This window comes from Trachypithecus francoisi, unplaced genomic scaffold, assembly GCF_009764315.1.
Source record: "Trachypithecus francoisi isolate TF-2019V2 unplaced genomic scaffold, Tfra_2.0 Lachesis_group14, whole genome shotgun sequence".
NCBI classification, from domain to species: domain Eukaryota; kingdom Metazoa; phylum Chordata; class Mammalia; order Primates; family Cercopithecidae; genus Trachypithecus; species Trachypithecus francoisi.
Window position 1 is genome coordinate 25,411,668 of NW_022681459.1, and position 20,678 is coordinate 25,432,345.

Genomic DNA, 20,678 nt, shown 5'->3' on the forward strand with positions numbered 1-20,678 from the left:
GAAAAATGAAAGAAGAAAGGAAGGAAGGAAGAGAGAAAGAGAGAAGGGAGAAGGAAGAAAGAAAGGAAGGAAAAAGAAAGGATGAAAGGTGTTTACAGCTGGAAATCAAACAGAACTTTGCCTGACACATGTTCGTTTTTGGCCATTTTAGCCTTTTCTTTTGTGGTGAGAACCATTACTTCAGCCCAGTTAACCCTGAGATCACTCACAAAGACTGAATTCACAGTTGGCTGTCCAGTACAACGATTCAAGGTGAGGACTGTGAAGTGAGATCAAGATTTGAATTTCTGCTTCTCAGATCACCAACTATTTGACCTTGGGCAAGTGACTTAATTTAAGACTTAGTTTTATCATTTATAAAGTAAGAAGAATAATACCTATCTCACATACTCTGATTTATTGGTATGATAGTCAATGTGCTATAAAAATGAATTCATAATTAAATGACATGGTAGACATAAGGCATTTAAATCAAATTCCTGATCTATAGCAAACCTTCAACATATAGCAGCTGTTATCATTAGAGCTAAAACGAATCATGTATCTAGGCTAGGGTCTCGTTTCTTTGCTGTTTTGGATAACGGCTCAAGAATGAGAATAAAGCCCACTGAAAAAGTCTTGATTTTCCTTAAAGCTGTAAGCTCACTAGAGTTTTTTGTGTGTTGCCAATTTCATTCAGGTCCAGGAGTATTGGTTATTGTTGGCCTATATGTTGAAGATTAACTTTGAGGAATCTTTCCGTGGAATTCAGGCCAAAAAAAAAACTCTGAGACTGCTTTTGATTTGCTTTGAGTTCATTGCAGCTCATGTGAAGGATGCAAATATTTCCATATTCCCTGCTATCTGCTAGGGGTCTTCAAGAGATGAGTCATAGTGACCTGGAGGTAACATTTTTAGAATGCTAGTTAAGATTAGTGTTAAGAACATAGACAAAGTCTGAATCTCTCCAATGCTTGATTTTAATTTAAAAAAAGAGGAAACATATTACAAAGCAAGCAGAATTTCAACATGATCTTTAGATGGTAAATTATGTTTTACCTTAGTCTGCATTATTACCACAATACTTGCACCTGGCTGGTATGTGGGGTGTGTGTGTGTGGGTTAAAGGGACCTGTTATTTACCTGCTTATCTATCAGATTGGTAATACCAATCCTACTCTGCAAATTTAACATCAGAGATTTACTGTTCATAATAGAATAAATGCATATTGAGAACCACACTTGAACTTAGCTCTTATGACAGGAAACTTTCAAAATTAGAAGTTACACTGAGCTTGAATTTTAAGATAGAGGCAAAGTCATTTAATAAAAGTAAAAAGTGAAGGATGGATGGATGTATAAGTGGATGGATGAATGGATGGATAGATGCATGGATGCATAGGTATATGGATGGATGGATGGATGGATGGATGGATGGATGGATGAATGGATGGATGGATGCATAGATGGATGGATGCATAGGTGGATGGATGGATGGATGGATGGATGGATGGATGGATGAATAGATGGATGGATGGATACATGGATGGATGGATGGATGGATGGATGGATGGATGGATGGATAAATGGATGTATGTATGTATGGATAAATGGATGGATGGATGGATGAATAAATGGATGTATGAATAAACGGATGGGTGGATGGGTGGATGGATGCATAGGTAGATGGATGGATCCATAGGTAGATGGATGGATGGATAAATGGATGTATGGATAAATGGATGGATGGATAGATGCATAGGTGGATGGATGGATGGATGGATGTATGGATGGATGGATGGAACGATGGATGGATGGATAAATGGATGTATGGATAAATGGATAGATGAATAAATGGATGGATGGATAAATGGATGGATGGTAGATGCATAGGTAGATGGAGGAATGGCTAGATGGATGGATGGATGCATGCATGCATATGTAGGTAGATAAATGGATATATAAGTAGATGGATTGACTGATTGAATAAAATGCTGAAGTTAATAGAATTCTCTGTTACTCTCTATGCCCATATGTTCTTCATGGCCACATGTAAGGTTAGCCTTATGATGGAAGATTGGCATTAGTATTGTCATTTTTATTTCAGCTTGTGCCTACGTTCTGTGTTCTCACATGTTCCCCATAAACATTCACATGGTCCAGTGTGCAACTATGAAAGAAGCTTCCCATCACCTGTGCCTCCCAACCTCACCCCACTCACTGCAATCTGAGGAAGAATTCCAACACCAAACAAACACTAGAAAGTACCTTGCTGGCGTGGGCTTCCCTGTTAACTGAACTAAAATTCCATCTCTAGGACTCAGTGAACTGACAAGTGTTATTGTTTCCAAAAGTGTTCACCCCATCCAGGTGCATTTCTACTAGCAGTAAACTTATTGCTAGTAAGAGCACACCACATCACAAGGAACAGCAAATAGCAGACATATCTTTGCACCTTCACACAGCAGCACAGAAATTATATCTGGTACTCGATTCAGTGTCAGGTGGTGTAAGCACTTCATCAACAAATGAAGAACAGAAGGGGTAACTGAGCAGCGACAAATATTTCGTTAAGTTCTGTAACCAAGATAGGAGATAGATTCTCATACTTGATTGCTGGGAATACATACATCCTATAAAAGCCAAGAAAGTTAACTAAGTGGCACAAACCTTATAGCTTATCAGTACGATGCAAGGCACTTCAGGAAAACTGGCATGATAAAACTTGGTTTCCTAGGAACAAACTAATTAAATTATATTTATTCAAGTAATCTAAACTATTTGACTACTCAAGTGGTTGGACGATAAAATAACTAGAATAAGATTCAGAAAAGCCTAGTACCTACATTGCTCTCCCTGGGAGGTGCAGCAGCACTTCGAGGGCATGCAAATTGTTTAAGATATTTTAAGGCAGCTCAGGATCTCTGCATACGTTCTAGTGAAAACAGCAGATCTTGAAGGAACTGAAGTGCATGGCTTCTGTGTCCCACAATTCAAACATGAGAGGAGATGAGAACTCCTGTATTATAAGATGACTTTGCACATGATCCTTCCTAGAGGTGAGTTTTCAGGTAAAACCGAGGGAGCTCCCTGTCGGAGTGCAACCATAAGGAAGAGGACCTTGATGTGGGCCACCTTGGCCCCTCACCATGGAACTTCATTCCCTGATGTCTTCTGACAGAACACACGTGGTGCATGTGTGTTCCTCCCTTCTCCAAACTGTGTAAGGACCCTGGGAGGTAAACTGTTTTTCTCAGTTCACTGGTGCAAAACCATCTCAGATAAGTCAATCCGCTTGCCTCAGGTCTTTGAATTAGTAAGTAGCAGCTTTAGAATTTGAATCCACAGCTAAGACCAAACCTACTTTTCTCCCTCACACCCCCAATGGACTTTACTCCTTGCCAGGAAGAAAGAATGTAACAATTCAGTGTCCCAAGGCAAGAATTACAACTTCAGTTCAATTTTGCTGTTGGTGTCCACACTGTAAAATGAGATTTGACTGGCAAGATAAGACATACCAATTTGAAAAACAAAACATAATGACGTTTGCCCAAGAGATTGCAATGATTGTTTAAATTGATAACCCAAGTACTCTTTCTGATGTGTGTACTAGGTGATATATGTTATTTACTGATTGATAAATGGTAAGGCTGCACCTTTAGATTTACTGCTGCCTACTAAGTACACACAGATTTCAGAAGGGAAGTGAGCAGAGGTGAGTTTTCAGTCATAACTCAACTTTCACTCTGAGTTAGGGTAACCACAAGGGCAAACCAAAGCCAATGGAACAGAATGAATGACAGACAGGAAATATTCTCCAGCATGTGATCAGGAATAAATCCATGGAGGTGAAACAACTCCAGGAATTTTTCTTAATAAAGAAGGAAAGAAAATACAGTTGCTGCATGTCTAGTCCATATATGACTTCAATTTCAGAAGCCTGACCTTGGCTCAGTCATAATTCTCTAGCTTTTATTCTTCAGGTCTGACAGTCAAGGAGAAGAAAAATAAGAAAAACCAGTACCCTGTTATTAGGTACTCTTTATCACCTCTTTTTCAGCTGGAGTCTCCGTCATCTCTACGTGCGCATTTGATAAGCTGAAGCGCAACGATAGAGTAAGATGATCTTGGACAACTTTCTCTTCGAATTCATTTTTAGCTTAATATATTTGCTGTGGCTTTTCTAGGAAATATTTGTTGAATTAGCCCCTGTGCCTTGCTAGGGCTGATAAGGAATAGGTGGGATTTAATAGTCGAGAGTTTGAGTTCACAACACCCCTTTCTATACTCCTGCTAGTTCTTCAGTGTGAAGTCTCTTAGATTTTTATGACAACTCGGCTGAGATTTTCATTTTACATAACTTAGCCAATTTGCATTGCTCAGTTTTTCCACAATAACTAGAATATTTGGCAAAAGGGTACAATTTTGCAATGGGAAAGCTCCCAAAGTGAAAAACTTAGTTGTTTACCCAGTTCTCCTGCTAATAATAAATACCAAAGATGAGACCTGGGACTTCTCCTAGGCCCTCTTGCACTGATACCAGGTAAAAAGAAGGGTATTGGTGCAGAATTAGGGTTTGAATGACATTCTTCTGTGTGGATATTAGAGGGATAAACTATATGGATTGATAGGGAAGTGTTTCAGGATGTTACAAATGAGGACGTTATAGCCTAATAATATCACTACATGCTGGAGCAAATAAAGGGCCATAAAACATGCAGTGTGCACCCAGCTAGCTCTTCCAGAGGCCAAGAACTAAACTTGGAAAAGGGTGAAAGAGGCCTGATCTATGCTCAGGAATTGAAATGTCATAGCAACAAATATCAGGACAGGAGGGATCTGGAGGTTCACATTCTTCAGACAGTTTGATGGAACTTGGTGATGAAGGGCATGCCTGAATCCAGCAGGTAGAATCAAACACCTGGTCTGTCCATTGATATTGTCACCTTGAAAGGCATATATTCCATTGGCTCGGTGATTTTTTTTTATTATTATACTTTAAGTTCTAGGGTACATGTGCATAACGTGCAGGTTTGTGACATATGTATACTTGTGCCATGTTGGTGTGCTGCACCCATCAACTCGTCAGCACCCATCAATTCGTCATTTATATCAGGTATAACTCCCAATGCAATCCCTCCCCCTCCCGCCTCCCCATGATAGTCCCCAGTGTGTGATGTTCCCCTTCCTGAGTCCAAGTGATCTCATTGTTCAGTTCCCACCTACGAGTGAGAACATGCGGTGTTTGGTTTTCTGTTCTTGTGATAGTTTGCTAAGAATGATGGTTTCCAGCTGCATCCATGTCCCTACAAAGGATGCAAACTCATCCTTTTTTATGGCTGCATAGTATTCCATGGTGTATATGTGCCACATTTTCTTAATCCAGTCTGTCACAGACGGACATTTGGGTTGATTCCAAGTCTTTGCTATTGTGAATAGTGCCGCAATAAACATACGTGTGCATGTGTCTTTATAGCAGCATGATTTATAATCCTTTGGTTATATCCCCAGTAGTGGGATGGCTGGGTCATATGGTACATCTAGTTCTAGATCCTTGAGGAATTGCCATACTGTTTTCCATAATGGTTGAACTAGTTTACAATCCCACCAACAGTGTAAAAGTGTTCCTATTTCTCCACATGCTCTCCAGCACCTGTTGTTTCCTGACATTTTAATGATTGCCATTCTAACTGGTGTGAGATGGTATCTCATTGTGGTTTTGATTTGCATTTCTCTGATGGCGAGTGATGATGAGCATTTTTTCACATGTCTGTTGGCTGTATGAATGTCTTCTTTTGAGAAATGTCTGTTCATATCCTTTCCCCACTTTTTGAAGGGGTTGTTTGTTTTTTTCTTGTAAATTTGTTTGAGTTCTTTGTAGGTTCTGGATATCAGCCCTTTGTCAGATGAGTAGATTGCACAAATTTTCTCCCATTCTGTAGGTTGCCTGTTCACTCTGCTGGTAGTTTCTTTTGCTGTGTAGAAGCTCTTTAGTTTAATTAGATCCCATTTGTCAAATTTGGCTTTTGCTGCCGTTGCTTTTGGTGTTTTAGACATGAAGTCCTTGCCCATGCCTATGTCCTGAATGGTACTACCTAGGTTTTCTTCTAGGGTTTTTATGGTATTAGGTCTAACATTTAAGTCTCTAATCCATCTTGAATTAATTTTTGTATAAGGAATAAGGAAAGGATCCAGTTTCAGCTTTCTACTTATGGCTAGCCAATTTTCCCAGAACCGTTTATTAAATAGGGAATCCATTCCCCATTTCTTGTTTCTCTCAGGTTTGTCAATGTTTTTAAAGCTGAAATGTGTGATTGATCATCAATCAAGCACCAATTGCTAAAATATGAAAATGGAAGGAAATGTAGAATGAATCACTACTTTTGTTTTCCCCAGTTGATCTTTGAAATTATTCAAGGTGATAATTGCATTTTCTGTAATATTCTATTTCAAATATTGTAAAGTGGGTCTTGGAGTGTTGGGTTCAAAGTCAATCTGTTGTATGTAAGACAATGTGTCTGGCCATCTGGTAGAGATAGGGTCCACGGCACACATACCTCACCGTCTGGCCTAGGAGGCTCCCTGTACAGTTGATTCAGAGTTAAACCACAATAAGACAACAATAGAAGAGGTGGGGGTAATACAAGCCAGCACGCCACACATTGCCTGATGAATGATCCAGTGAGGCTTTCAAAGCAAGGCGGGATTTCTCTGGTTGCAGTTGGCTGGAGAAGGTAACTATACTTAGCAGATACTGCTTTTCTATTTGCCAGCCCACACTGTCAACGGTGGAAAACAGTCATTATCATATCCCTTCTTGGATGGGAATTGCCACAAAATAGTTCACTTGGTAAAAGCCTGTCTGAGGTGAACCAGGCACAAACGGTGTGTATTTAACATGTGGTGTAAGGTTGCACCCACAACAGTAAAGGAATAAAGTTCAATTTGAATAAAGCAAGAGGAAACCGGATCACCCTTGGGTTCATGTCAGTGGTTGCTTCACAGTTTCTCAATTCTGAAGCCATGCTGCTGATAGGGACCTAGAGTCACCAACTAACTCCAGTAGAAGTTTAAAGGACACTTCCATACGGAGCCTCTATAGAGCAAGGTGGGCACTTCATGCACCCAGCTTTTAAGTATATACATTCCCTCCTGACAAAGTTAGATGTTACAGATGCCATGGCAAATGTGCACTCAGTGCTAACAAATTAGGATATCAGGCCTGTATTAATGCTTTCATTTTCCAATTATTTTTTATTACATTTAACAGCTGACTTCAAAAGAGCTGAGGACACACAGAGGAATAGGGTGACCCAGCATCGCAATTTGCCAGCGAGTAGGGGATTTCTTAGGATGCGGGACTTTAAGTGTTAAAACCAGGGCAGTCAGTGGAAAACCAGGATCGTTGGTCACCTTACACAGGGATGACTTGAAGGTAACATTTTTATTAAGTAAGTTTTGCACTTTTGGATAATTTTTGAACCATCTCATTTAAGGAGAACTTCGATGAAATAGCTTCCATGTCTTCCTGAGGAGGAACGCTTTGTGTTGAGGGTGGCAGGTGGTGGGAAGATGGGGAAGCCTCCAGTGGGAGGCTGGAGGTTGCTTTCAGCCCCATTTGCTTCTCCCAAGGGAAAGCTAAGGGACAAGGGAAGACAGGCGATTCTATAACCAAAGCCATTTTTCTTGTGATTTCTTGCTGTCTAAACTCCATGAGGCTAAGGCTAGAGTTACATTGCTAAGCTGTCCCAGAGGTCAGATCACTTGGCTCTTTTAATCTTTACTTAAATAATCTTTAATTATTTGCTCTTCATTTTTCCTGGAATGTCAACAACCCTACTTTGTCTCCACCTATGGAAATCTTGTGGCCTGCACTTAATTGTTCCCACCTCTGGAAGGCTACCTTCAAACTCCCAGGTAGAGTCAATTCCCCTTCCTGTGGGCTTCTAGAATATTATGGTCCTATAACACTTATCACACTATATCATGGTTAGCTATTTGTCCATCTTTCTGCTGAACTATACAGTTTACTCCGGTTGAGGAACTGGAGGGTCTTTGTAACTCAGCAAAAAGAAGGCATCTGATTTAGCTACTAATCAAACTAAATTGACATGATTCCAATAACAAAAGTTTCTATTAGTAACAAGAAAGCCCTGCTAGGATTCTCCTGGCATTTTGAGGAAAAGACCATATGCATAATAAAATCTCGTGTATCTTAAATGGAATTCCACATTTTAGTGCTGAAATTCATGATTTCCCAACCACAATTGGGAAACTGACAGAGTGGAGGAGGATGGGAATATGGAGAGAGTGGGGAGCGATGGTTAGGGGTAGTGACAGCACCCGCACCATGGATTGGAAAACATTCCAGCACTCACAGGATTAGCCATCGTAGCCAGTGCTGCTGGGAGTCTGCCCCAAGCCCTGTGAATGTTCTGCACTGCTTCTCAGAGCCCATTCCAGTGCTGCTGTGTGTGTATTAATTTTAACAGCCTGCTGCCCCTACCACCATCTTCATAAGATTGCCCTTGGGCTATGGGAGCCGCTTCCACTTCCGTTGTGGATGCAGGAAGCCAGAGCCCTTGGGAAATTGCATGTTTCCTTTCTACTCTCAGTCAAAGACTGATGGGCAGCATCACGGAAGCCCAGCTCTCTTACCGAGGATGCTATTTTCACTCCAGAACTCCCTCCCCAGGATTAGGCAGGGACTGGGTCTTGTCCTTGTCCTAAAATTGTACCCTGGCTTCTTCCCTTGCTGACTTGCTTTCCCCACACCACTTTGGGTTCCTCCTGGGAGTACTACTTTAATAAATTGCGTGTGCATTTTTGTTTCAACGTCTACTTCCATATAATCTAACCCCAGACAAGATTTTAATTTTGTGGCTTCCTAGGCAAGCTTCTTGCTAGAAAGACCCAAAGGCAAGTAGGTCCTCACCTCTGGCCTGTGAGGTCGGGCAAGGGGTACACGTTATTCTTCAAGACTCACCTATATTCAAGGGATCATTTTCAATACTTCTAGGATAAGGATGGTGAGAACAAACTGGAGACAGCTGGCCATATCATGCTGCACCTGTGGAGAGCTTGTTAAGCTGCTAGATTCACGGGAGAGTCTGATGAAGTTTTAAGAACTGTTGTAAGCTTCCATAAATAGCTCCATATCTAACCCAACTTAAATAGAATTTATTCCAAGGTAAAAATATTTTTTTCCCTCTCATCACACTTTAAGGTTTTTTATGTCTTGATTCAAGCCAAGATGAGGATTGGAAACATTATAGCAATTTTTTTTTCTTTTTTGGAAATTATTCTTGGGAAACAGTTCTCTTGAAAAAATTGGTCCTTTTTAACTTTTCTGCCCGGTATTCAGATGTCTTTTCAGATCTTTGTAGAAAGATTCAGACTTCTATGTATTTTCTATGCAAATTTGACACATGTAAGAGTATTTCTTTCAGTTAACTGTAGAGATGGGGGTGGGGGAGCAGAAAGAAAGAAACACAATTTGCTGAACAGTCATTTATATTTGTTTTTATTTTTGGCTAAAAGGTCAGTAAAATTAACCATGTTCAATTGTGAAATGATTAGCTATGTTATTTCATGTAATCTTATACAGTAGATTTCCCGCTCTACTCTTTAGAACCAGATTGTGAAACAGATTTTACTCATTGGATGAGAGAGAGATTGGATGGTAGAAAATATTATTTTGTCAGGATTAACAGTTTGTCATATTTCCCTTAGTCAGCTTCAGAAATTTCCAGAAGTACTTAGATCATTCAGTTGTTAAAGCATGCTAAACAAGGCCCAGCCTTTATGACAGAAGTCACATAGATGCACATTTTAGAATTTCCCCACTCACCGCTCAACCCTGTAGTCATACATTTATAATGTCTCATCTCCTTTGGTAAACTGTCAGATCTGCAGACTCAAAATCTAGTTGTTGACATATCACCAAATGAAAAGTAACAAAAACAGGTAAACATCACCAAAAATCAAGAACTTTGTCTTAGCATTTAAACTTTAAAATGTATTTATGCTACTCTGGATTCATTTTCTCCTTCCGTCATCTTTAAGATTGTTATAAATGAGTATCTGCTCTACTGCTTATGGTCCTGCAAGAAATAAAACTTCCAGGAGTATTAAACTATGGTTATAATTCATGCAGTGTGTAACTCAATGCTGAGAAGAAGCTACGCATGCATGTGTGTGCTCAAAATATAAGAATTTAAGAAAAATGTACAATGATGAAAAATGCATGGACTGAAAGTGAAAAGAGCTCAAAACAACTCTGTAGCTGTGTGACTTTGCACAAATCACTTACATTCTTTGGCTTCCATCTCCTTGCCCTTAAAATACAACTAATCAAGCCTACATTTTGGTCTGAGCATGGAATTAACAACATTTCTGGCAGTGTTTTACAAATTGAAAAAAGGTGTTCAAATGTTAGTTTATTAAGTAAAGCTGAAGCTGGATATACAGATTAAATATAAGGAGATAGCTAAAGTTCCATGGTAACAAATCATATCTTCCATATGTAATCTTTTATCAACCCACTTGACAAATATGCATATTTTTTGAGGGACTATGATGTGCCAGATATTGCTGGAAAGATGTTTGGTGAACGAGACAGGTACCATTGAGCTTTAGACTGGAACACAGACGGTAAACGGAAAAGCTTTAGGGCTGCTTCAGGCAGTGGTAAGTGAGATACACAACAAAAGGGAGTCTTGGGGCACGGAGTTGGATCGGGACCAGATCAGGTAAGGACCTCCCACGGGAGGTGCCATTCGGGCTAGGACCTGAACAATGAGTCAGCTCGGTGAATGAAGGCCAGAGGGGACCATTCCAGGCCGAGGAAATAGCCCCTGCAAATCATCCCACCTGAGTAGCTGGTATATACTCAGATCCTTTACTTCTCAGTTTTCCCTCTTTCATCGTTCTTCACCTCTGTGCTTACTCGTTTCCTATGAGACTTTTAGCATATCCTCGCGGGAGAACTATCTGATTCTAGACTGCTGGAGTAAAGCTGCACCAGCTTTAAGAAGTCCAAATCTTGTGTGGCTTCTTCATCCTCCTGCCCTAAACCCCTGGGAGCCCAGTGTCTGCTTTCCAGGGCCACCATTTAAGCTCCCAGGCTGAAAAGGAGTCTCTTGCTTCCAGGGAAAGGGCAAAAGAGAAGGAGACTGAGGCATACCATCTCCACTGGGAAAACAGAAATGGAACGATTAGGGTGAGAAAATGAGGAGGTCTCAGCCCTTCCTTCCTAAAGGCAGAATGACACCCCATCCCTTCCAGCTCCCATTTAGTTCAAGCACCCAGAGCAGCAGCAGCTGCACTTGGGGTGAATTGCGGAGCCCAGTACTCTGGTGAGAGGAAGTATCATTCATTTCCAACAGAAGCAAGGCGTTCCTCACCCTGTCTGCTCTATGTCAAACCAGATGCGGTGGCCTGGCCCCACCGAGGTGCCTGGGCAGGGGACATGTGGATGTATCATTGTCTCCCATGGGAAAGAAACCCTTTGTGTCTCTTGGCATTGCATTTGGACCAGTGTAGAGGGCTCTCTCTAGGGGAAGTACTTGTGAAAAATCCATTCCATCTCTTAGGATTGAACACGGTCCGCATGCACTCTGGCTATGAGAAGGCCAGGAGAGCACATAAGCCTTGGGCTGGCCTCCCTTGATGTGGTGGCTGCAAGAGTCACTTTGCGTAGGATGGACATATAACCTCATTCCCGAAAGAAGCTTCCTGCTTCTGCTTGCAGAGATCTTCCATTAGAAGCCTGCTTCAAGGATGGAATTCTGACCATTTCTCATAAAGATGCCAGACTATGCAAGAATGCTAGAACCCAGATTCCAACACATATCCCCAAGCCCAATTTCCATGATCCAGAAGAACCCAGTTTTGCCCGTGCCTATTCAACTTCTTTATACACACACACATACACACACACACACACACACACACACATATATATATATAAAATATATTTATCAGGGAAAGTAGGGGTGATGGAAGAAAAATCAGCTCAATAAGAGGGTTGAGCTAAAAACATAAGTTTCCCTTGTGGCACTTTGCTTAAGTATGTTTAATATAGGTATAGTCTGTATGGGTTCGTTCTGATTCCCCCAGGAGGCAAGAGGTTTTGTTAATATTCATTTGGGGAGGAGAGAGGAAAGAGAAAAAGAAAACATGGGATAAAGGAGAGATTGTTAGAAAAGGTAATCTGGTTATTTATTTATAGTTTACTTAGCCAAAGGGACCTTAAAAAAGCTTTGATAAGAATGGCCCAAGTTTCTTCAAAGATTAACTGGCATTCTTTAAAAGGCATCAGTTTTCTTTCGCACAGGTGTTTGGAGAGCCTGGACTGGATGCCCACTAGAATCCTGTGCTGGTCTGTAGATTTCCTTAAGACCTTAAGACATGCTGACATCATGGTCTCCTTTCTCAGATTCCTTCTCTCTCTCTTTCTCCCCCACTCTCTCTCTCTCTGTCTCTCACTTTCTCTCCTTTCCTCCCTCCCTCCCTCCTTCCTTGTCCCTCCCTCGTCTGCCCAATGTCTCCCAATCTCTTTCTTTCTCTCTTTAGTTCTCCAGGTAATTCTTACTCAAACTTGTACCAACTTGTTTTTGACTGACAGTGAACAGTGAGAGAGTTTTCTTCATTTTGAGGAACCCTAAACACCTATCTTTCCCAAGGCAACCTGTCAGGACTGAGCATTTCTCTGACTTGACATAACTCCCCATCCAGCCAGGAGTCTGCACTCTTCCGTCTTTGCAGGTAAGAGGTACACAGTGCTTATGTCAAATCTGGGGCATGTGGCATGCTGGAGGTATTTTTGAAAAACTTTACTTCTAAAGGTAATGAAAACATTTGATTCTTTTAAAACTTATTTAAATCATTCAAGACGCCCGTGCTTATCTGGGGGAATTTACAAGTGCTGTTTGCATGTGGAAAATGGGATTTTACTTAATGATGGGATAAAAAAAGTGTTTTATTCTTGCTCGTGAAACAATATCCAGATGTTGTCTTGTTTGCTGTGGGTCTACGGGGGTCTAGCTCGCAGGAGAATTACTCCGACTTCCCTTTGCAAGGGTCTGTCAGAGCAAGTTTGTTATTGATTTTCAGCGATTGCATAGTTCTTTGGCTAATTCTGAAGCAGTTACTTTCCTTTGTCAGTGGGGAAATCAGTTTGGATTGCCGTAAGGCGAAACCTCGCTGGAATATTGTAAAATCTGTTACCTATCCTTATAAGAAAAGTTATGTAAGTTTTCTGTGGTAGGTGTATGGAATGTAAACAATCCTGACTTTGGAAACATTATGAACTGTGTTCACGACCCATGATTAATATGTTTTTTAATCTGTGTGTAATTTCGTGAGAGTTTAGACTATCCTCAGCTAATAAATGTTATACTGGGTGAAATTTCCACATTGCTCCTGTAACGCCAACGTTTGTCTCCTCTGTACTTCCGCATTTAGTCGCTTGAAGGAAATAAGAATTTATTGTTCAATAGATGTTTATTGACCTCATAATTTCTTTAACCCACAGGTTAGAAAACTTACAACGAATGTAGTATTTAACTGGAAAACTAAAGACCAAAAATGTGTACCATTAATTCAAATGTTTAGATTTATTTTTATCTGAACATATCTTAATCTTTTTCCCTTTAACCTGTAAGAGGGATTTTGGAAAAAAAAAAATCCAAGTGATTCTTAGTATCTATTTTTTTTGCAACCTCAGGATCACACACACACACTCACATGCATGCATGATCAACTGTTATCCCCAATCCTATCTTATTTTGTCCTCTCATGAATGTTTAAACAAATATGAAACAATCAGTAGTAATAGCCTTAGGTGACAAATTCTCTCCTATTTAAAATTGTCCTAAAAATCAAAAGAAAAGTGTCCCATAAAGCTATAATACATTTTTAAATACCATCATTTTGTGAAAACTAAATACAGTATCAGAGACACTTCCAGCCGAGTAATTAAGTAAGTAAGCACTTACCTCACACACAGCTTCCCCGGGCGCTGTTCTTTCTTTCCATACCTTCTAGGGTTTTACTTTTTAGCAGTTTTTCTCCTTCTCTAACTGTTAATATAATAAATGACCATCCACCCAGAGGTAACAAGGCAAGTCTTCCCAAAATACTGAAGAGCAGAAGAGTTTAACCAAATTGTCAGTAGCAGCATGTCAGAAACGCTCATCAAATAACGAAACAGACCTTTCTTCACTGAATTAAATAAATGTATAAATAGTCTGGGAGTTTTAGAGAAATTGCCTTCGTTGAACTTTGTGATTCTGGTTGCTTAAGGAAAACACATTTTTCTAAAACGTCCCCTCTCCATCTTTCCACTCCTTCCTCCCCCTAACAGTTGTGGTCATTTTACAGAAAGTCTTATTTCCCCAATTTCCTCTCCTCACACTTCTCACCAGTGCAGACAGCCAGTGTTTTGGGGGGAAAGAGAGCAAGACCCCAGGCTGCATATGCCAGCAAACCTGAGAAGCCAACAAAAGCAGGTCTCCGGGCTCTTTCCCACAAGGCTCAGCACAACCTCACTCTGCTTCTGCATCGAGGAAATCTCGAAAGGGCTGTGCTTTCTTGGGGCGTGTGTGTGTGTGTGTGTGTGTGTGTGTGTGTGTGTGTGTGTGTGTGCAATTATATACCTGAATAACAATGACATACTTGGTACAAGAAAACCCACCAATATGTGACTTTAGACATGGAATAGAGAGGCAAAGTTATTCGGATTTAATCAGTACATGCCAAATCCTTGAAATATCCTTTCCTGTCCAATCTCCTCTCATCTGTTTAGAGACTCGAAGCAACCCACGAACTTTTTTGCATACTTTGCCTCAGAGTTCAGGGTTGCTTATGAAATGTAGTTGCGTGGTGGATGCGTCAGAGTCTTAGAGCCAACCTAACAGTCCAGAGACTGAGCTGTAAGCATGACAAAACTGTAAATGACTGGTCCTTGGGAATGCGTGTTGAGGGCATATACACCTCCCTAGTCATTTTCTTCAGTCTTTAATATGTAAGTCATACAGCTATCGTTATTTTTTTCCCTGCAACAATTCAACCATTGCACCCCAGATTAAATCGTGTATCTCTAAATGTGTTGTTTTAATTCTTTCAAGTAAAAATAATCTCACACCGAAAATTGTCAGAAACCTATTACATGAGTTAATATTAACTTTTATGTCTGCAAAGATGAGTTTGTTGCTTATTCATGGGCAAATACAAGAGGCAAGTCAGTCAGAGGTTATTGTCTGTCTTCTCTCCTTTCTTTCCTTTACCTTTATCTCATAAAAGCCACCTCAGGAGTGAGAATTTTGGTGCAGTTGATGGTGGGATAAGGCCAGGCAGGTCTGGATCTAGAACAAAGTGAACCAAGGGTGGGCCTTACTCTATGCCCCTCAAGGATGCAGTGCCCTGGAGGGAGACAGGTCTGACCCAACACACCTGGTTCAGGTAACTTCCTGGTGCCAGTTTTGCAGACAGGTGAGGAGCAGTATGATCTGGTAGTAGCTCCAGAGACAAGCAATCTAAGAAGTGCTAAATCTTCCCCAAAGGAACACAGGGAGCCTGCTCCCACCTTTAAAAGGAGAACTAAGGGCAGAGAGGGAGAGAAACTAAGTTATAATTTATAAATAAGGGTTTCTAAACATTTAGGAAATGCAAATTCTTTCTTTGAACCTTTATTTATAAGTTATAACTTAGTTTCTCTCCCTCTATGTCCTCAATTCTCCATTTAAGAAGTTTTATTTGCTAAATATTACTCTGTTGAAATGAAAGAAAAAAAATGAGAGAACAGATATTTCTGATAAAAAGGCCAGGCAAGAAAGTTGAACTTGACAAGTGTAGCCTCTGGAACACGTCTCTGGATTAATTCAGATGATAATAGGGGGATTTCCACTCATCATAATGCAGCTGGAATACACATAGTGAATTCTGTCACATTCCCAGCGAGAATTTCAATCAGAAACACCTGTGCTGTTCTCACAAGGGAAAGGTCAGAGCTCCATGAGGAGTTTGTGTATCTGCATTTGTCTTGATGGGCATTGTGCCTTAATTAGAGAAGAGATCAATAAACCAATGCCACCACCATCCAGTTTGAATCCAGAAGTTCACACTTGACCTAATTCCAGAATACAGTTCATGCTTCTAGAAGTAAAATTCTAAAGCACACAATTCCAGATATTTTAGCCACTATACAAAGATGAATCAGGGTCACATGATCATGCTCACGTCAGAAGATGCAGGAGAAGGACAAAGGTTTGCGTTTTGATACAAAACACGCATGTGCCAGCCACCCGATCGTTTATAGTAGGGAGCAGTTGAGTGGAAGGACATGTCTGTACTACCTTAGGACTGATGACCTACAGAGGGAACACTGGAAAGATTTAGCAACAGAATAACCCAGGTTTTGTTTGATTCCGTCTCTACCACCCCACAGCTCGAATTCAGAGCAGTCAATGTGTAGGGATCCACATTGAAACAACCAAGCAGGCCCTCTCATAGTAGCCTGGCCAGAAGTCACAGCGGCTGTGTTGGCCACTGATTCCCTCATTCAGAGTTCAGACATCCTGAGCCTGTCCACGTCCCTGGGATTACAGATAACACGGATCCTCAGAGTCACTGCTGGGCCATCAAACAAAAACGAGGGTGACGCAGAGTAGGAACACTGCAGCGGGGAGTGCAGTTCTTAGGATGCCTGGGTTTTGGTTTCACTCGCATCCTGCTTCAGTTGGAGCTGCCCTGGTGTTGGGCGGATGGCTATGGAACTGATGTGCATTTTTTCTAGTGTCTGTACTGGAGGCTGATGAAGATTTTATGGACCCTTAAGACAGCACAATTTGGGGGCTTTCTTTAGAGAAAACAAATGCAAAATTAGGACTGTACTATTAGGTACAAGGATTTGGATAGGACCCGAGCAAGTGAGGAACCCTGAAGCTGAAGTTTCATTAACTTCTTGGTAAACTCACTCTGTGTCATTCATAGTAAAGGCCTGATACTTGTCTCTTGAATGAATGGTTGAATTAATTTATGTAAATTTTAGCTGCTGGCTGCCCTCTCAATAACTGAAAAATGATAAGCAAAAAATACCAATCATGCTTATCCATATCTAGTGATCAGTGATATATGGAAAACTGATCTCAATGCTGTCTAGAATGTTTCTCGCTTCATTGGCACCTTGCCATGAAAGGTAGGTCCTTGTACTTGAATCTTTAGGTCATATCTCAGCCCAAGGGTAAGATGCTATCAAAGCTGCGTTTCCTATGGTAGAGTATGTGAGTACTGAAATTAACTGTGCACTTTTTCCACTTGAGAAGCCCCCAACTTAAAACTTAAAGAACGTTATGCTAGTTGTGCCACTAGACCCTAGAATGGTACTGAATGCATGAATAATAAGCATCTTCTCGAGCAGACTTGAGGGCTTGCCCCAGTGGAATATCTGTGTCTCTGGTGAGAAGCCTTCCCCTTTATTCCTTAGTTTCTATTAATGCTGTTTCCAATTTTTGATAGCAGTTAATTGTGTCATTTCTTGGTAGAAATGCTGGCTAAACCCATGCCTACCAGGACAAATAATGTTCTCACTCAGTGATGTTTACATTTTCAAATATTTGCAGATTGATATCTTGCTTCATCTTAGACCTCTTTCCCAAAAAATGCAAGGTCAGTTCCCTGAATCTTGCTTTCTTATTTCCTAAGTTATCCTTCATATCTATTCCAACCTTTAAAGGACAAATTTGAAAAGTTTATCCTTTGCTCTGAAAGTTCACGAAATTTGGCATCATTTGTACTCTTCCTACCAATGCCATTCCCACATGTCTGCTAGGAGGTAAAGAAAATGTAATGAACTCTGGAGCACCTGACTGCTGCAACCAGCATGCTCTGAATACTAAGAAATGGGAATCCCGCCCTGTCTTTTTTATGTTGTCAGAAGTTCGTGGAAAGAATTTATATATGGACAGTGAGCTGTATTACATACGGACATACACATACAAGTGACAAAGGCAGTGTGGGTGTGTATTTAGCTAGGACATTAGTAACAAAACTGACTGTGTAGGTATAGAGAGGCTATCCCAATGTCAACAACATCAGAATACAATGGTGCTGTATTTTGAACATCTTGTTTAACATATTTCAAGTCTATATTTTGACTTATAGTCCATATTAAAGATTAAGTGCAGGCCAGGTACAGTGGCTCACGCCTGTAATCCCAGCACTTTGGGAGGTCGAGGCGGGCGGATCACGAGGTCAGGAGATCAAGACCATCCTGGCTAACATGGTGAAACCCCGTCTCTACTAAAAATACAAAAAATTAGCTGGGCGTGGTGGCAGGCGCCTGTAGTCCCAGTTACTCAGGAGGCTAAGGCGGGAGAACAGCTTGAGCTTGGGAGGAGGAGGTTGCAGTGAGCTGAGATCACACCACTGCACTCTAGCCTGGGCAACAGAGCAAGATTCCGTCAAAAAAACCACAAAATTACGTGCACACAGAACAATTGTCCTCTAAACAGTGTTTTTAAAAAGTGATGTTGTAGTGACATTGATAGCTGACTTTTTTTTTTTTTTTTTGAGATGGAGTCTTGGTCTGTCACCCAGGCTGGAGTACAGTGACATGACCTTGGCTCACTGCAACCTCCACCTCCCAAATTCAAGCAATTCTCCTGCCTTAGTCTCCCAAATAGCTGGAATTACAGGCACCTGCCACCACGCCTGCCTAATTTTTGTATTTTCAGTAGAGATGGAGTTTCACCATGTTGGCCAGGAGGATCTTGAACTCCTGACCTCAGGTGATCCACCCACCTGAACCTCCCAAAGTGCTGGGATTATAAGCATGCGCTACTGTGCCTGGCCGACATTGACATCTTAACGTCACTCCTTAAAAGAGTTGGATGTAGTGTCACGTGACTTGATTCTTATCAACAGGAATGCTGTGATAATCCGATTAAGAAACACTCAGTGTCTTGGTTCCTGGGCCCTATGAACAGAAGAAGGCTTGCTTCTCCCAGGCAGGCCAAAGCTGCTTTGAGGAGGGAAAGGGGAGGTGAAGTCTCCACTCCATTGCCACCAGGATGCAGCTGCCTGGGAAGTGGGGGAGGACTCTCAGAGGCTGACCCTATACTTCCTGTCTCAGGAGTCGGGGGACTGGGGTGATTCTGCTGGTCAGAAGGCAGGAGGGAGTGTCCTGAAACACAGTTGAATTTGACAGCAAAGCACTGTCTTTCTATCCTGGAAAGTTCTGTGTTGAGCAGAGTCCTGTGAGGGTCCTGGTAACTCCATCCCTGCAAGAAATAAGAAGGTCTGCACTCAAATACGTTCAGAAAACCCTTCCTAGTTTAGGCCCCTCTTGAACCTTCAAAGCAATCATTAACATTTAAAAAACCCCAAGAAGTTCTGCAGCAAAGACGTTCTTTAAGTTTGAATCTGAGTTGTACATCCATTTTGGACCACAGAACTGTCCACCACTTCCTCCCTGACCACAACTATGGTTCCCTGCTCTGAATAACGTTTCACACAACCCCGCTGGGGATGCTTTGGCTAAGTGTGATGGGTGTGGGGTGGCAAGGCATCATGCGATCCAAGAAAGAACATGTGTGATGTCCACGCTCCATTTAGGTGTAAGTTGTACTACCGGGGCCTGACTACCCCTGCATGTGACTGGCCAGCCTTCAGGTTTGCAAAGTGGCTGCTTACAGTCAGCCCCAAAGAATTTTTTTTTTTTACTTTCTTTCTCTTTATTTCTTCATATCCACCTTATTCCTGAAAGAATATAAGTGAATTTACAAAGATACACACACACCCATCATGAAATAAAAGAGAAGAAAAAAAAGAGTAAATCTCAAAAAGGCCATTTGATTAAACATTTACTTACATAAATCTGATCTATTTTTAAAAATCACAATTAAATGCACACAGATCCTCAGTGGCAGAATCTTACTTTTGAGCTCAACATTAAATAGAGATCTTAACTACGTTTGAACTTAACTTAGCTTCCTACTTGAACCTAGGAATCAACTGGGCACTCACTGAATGTCATTTTACGTGCATATTTTACAATTCTTTTGAAAGACAATGTCCATTTTCCTCTGTGGATCTTTTAAATTTTATTTCACCTTTTACACCCCTTTATGTATAATTTGTTTATACTAAGATTGTAAACTTTCTTCACTGGCTTAGACTCAGATCTGGCACTAGCCTAAGGGAATAATCTCTGGTCCATCAGGCCTGGGCTGGGAACCCTCTGTGGGATGCCTTCCCCATTCCTGGAGATAGCTGGTTCACCTTGCTTGGCCCCACTTTACAACGGCCTGCTTACTTGTCCCTTTTCCCTACAGGGCTGCAAACTCTTTGACAATGGAGATTTTACGTAATTATTTCTTTGTGCTTTCAGTGCATGGCCCAAGGTATTCCTCAAGCAATATGTATTGAATCCACATGCACTGACATGAAAAGCATAATTTTTCCTATAATTACATCTTCACTTTCACCATGAACTTACATCTACCTCGTCCTGCAAATGCACAGCAGAGACCTTTTTATCTGAAGTCTTTTGAAAATATGTGTGTGTGAAAACAGCTAACTGGTGAGTTCTCTCCCTTGGTGAACATTACAAAGTGACAGATTGGCTGCTAGAATTGTATAAGTGAGGTTATTAAGGAGGGAGATGTCTTATTAAGGAGTGAAAAGAAACAGGGAAC

At 41.1% G+C, this 20,678-nt stretch overlaps 1 protein-coding gene across 9 annotated transcripts in view; it reads left to right on the forward strand.

Moving 5' to 3' along the window:
* The window catches only part of KCNJ15 (potassium inwardly rectifying channel subfamily J member 15), an 83,072-nt gene that overhangs the window by 15,977 nt on the left and 46,417 nt on the right, over positions 1 to 20,678 (forward strand). Inside the window, exons 1-2 of one of the 9 annotated variants that reach the window (XR_004442171.1) lie at positions 6,290 to 12,361; positions 12,608 to 12,747. The exons of 2 other annotated variants lie outside the window; for them this stretch is intronic. The gene's annotated coding sequence lies outside the window, so the exon portion shown is untranslated. Of the gene's footprint in view, positions 1 to 151; positions 253 to 6,289; positions 12,362 to 12,607; positions 12,748 to 20,678 lie in introns of those variants that run through there. 6 more of the 9 variants (XR_004442173.1, XR_004442172.1, XR_004442170.1 and 3 more) reach the window with 6 other exon arrangements.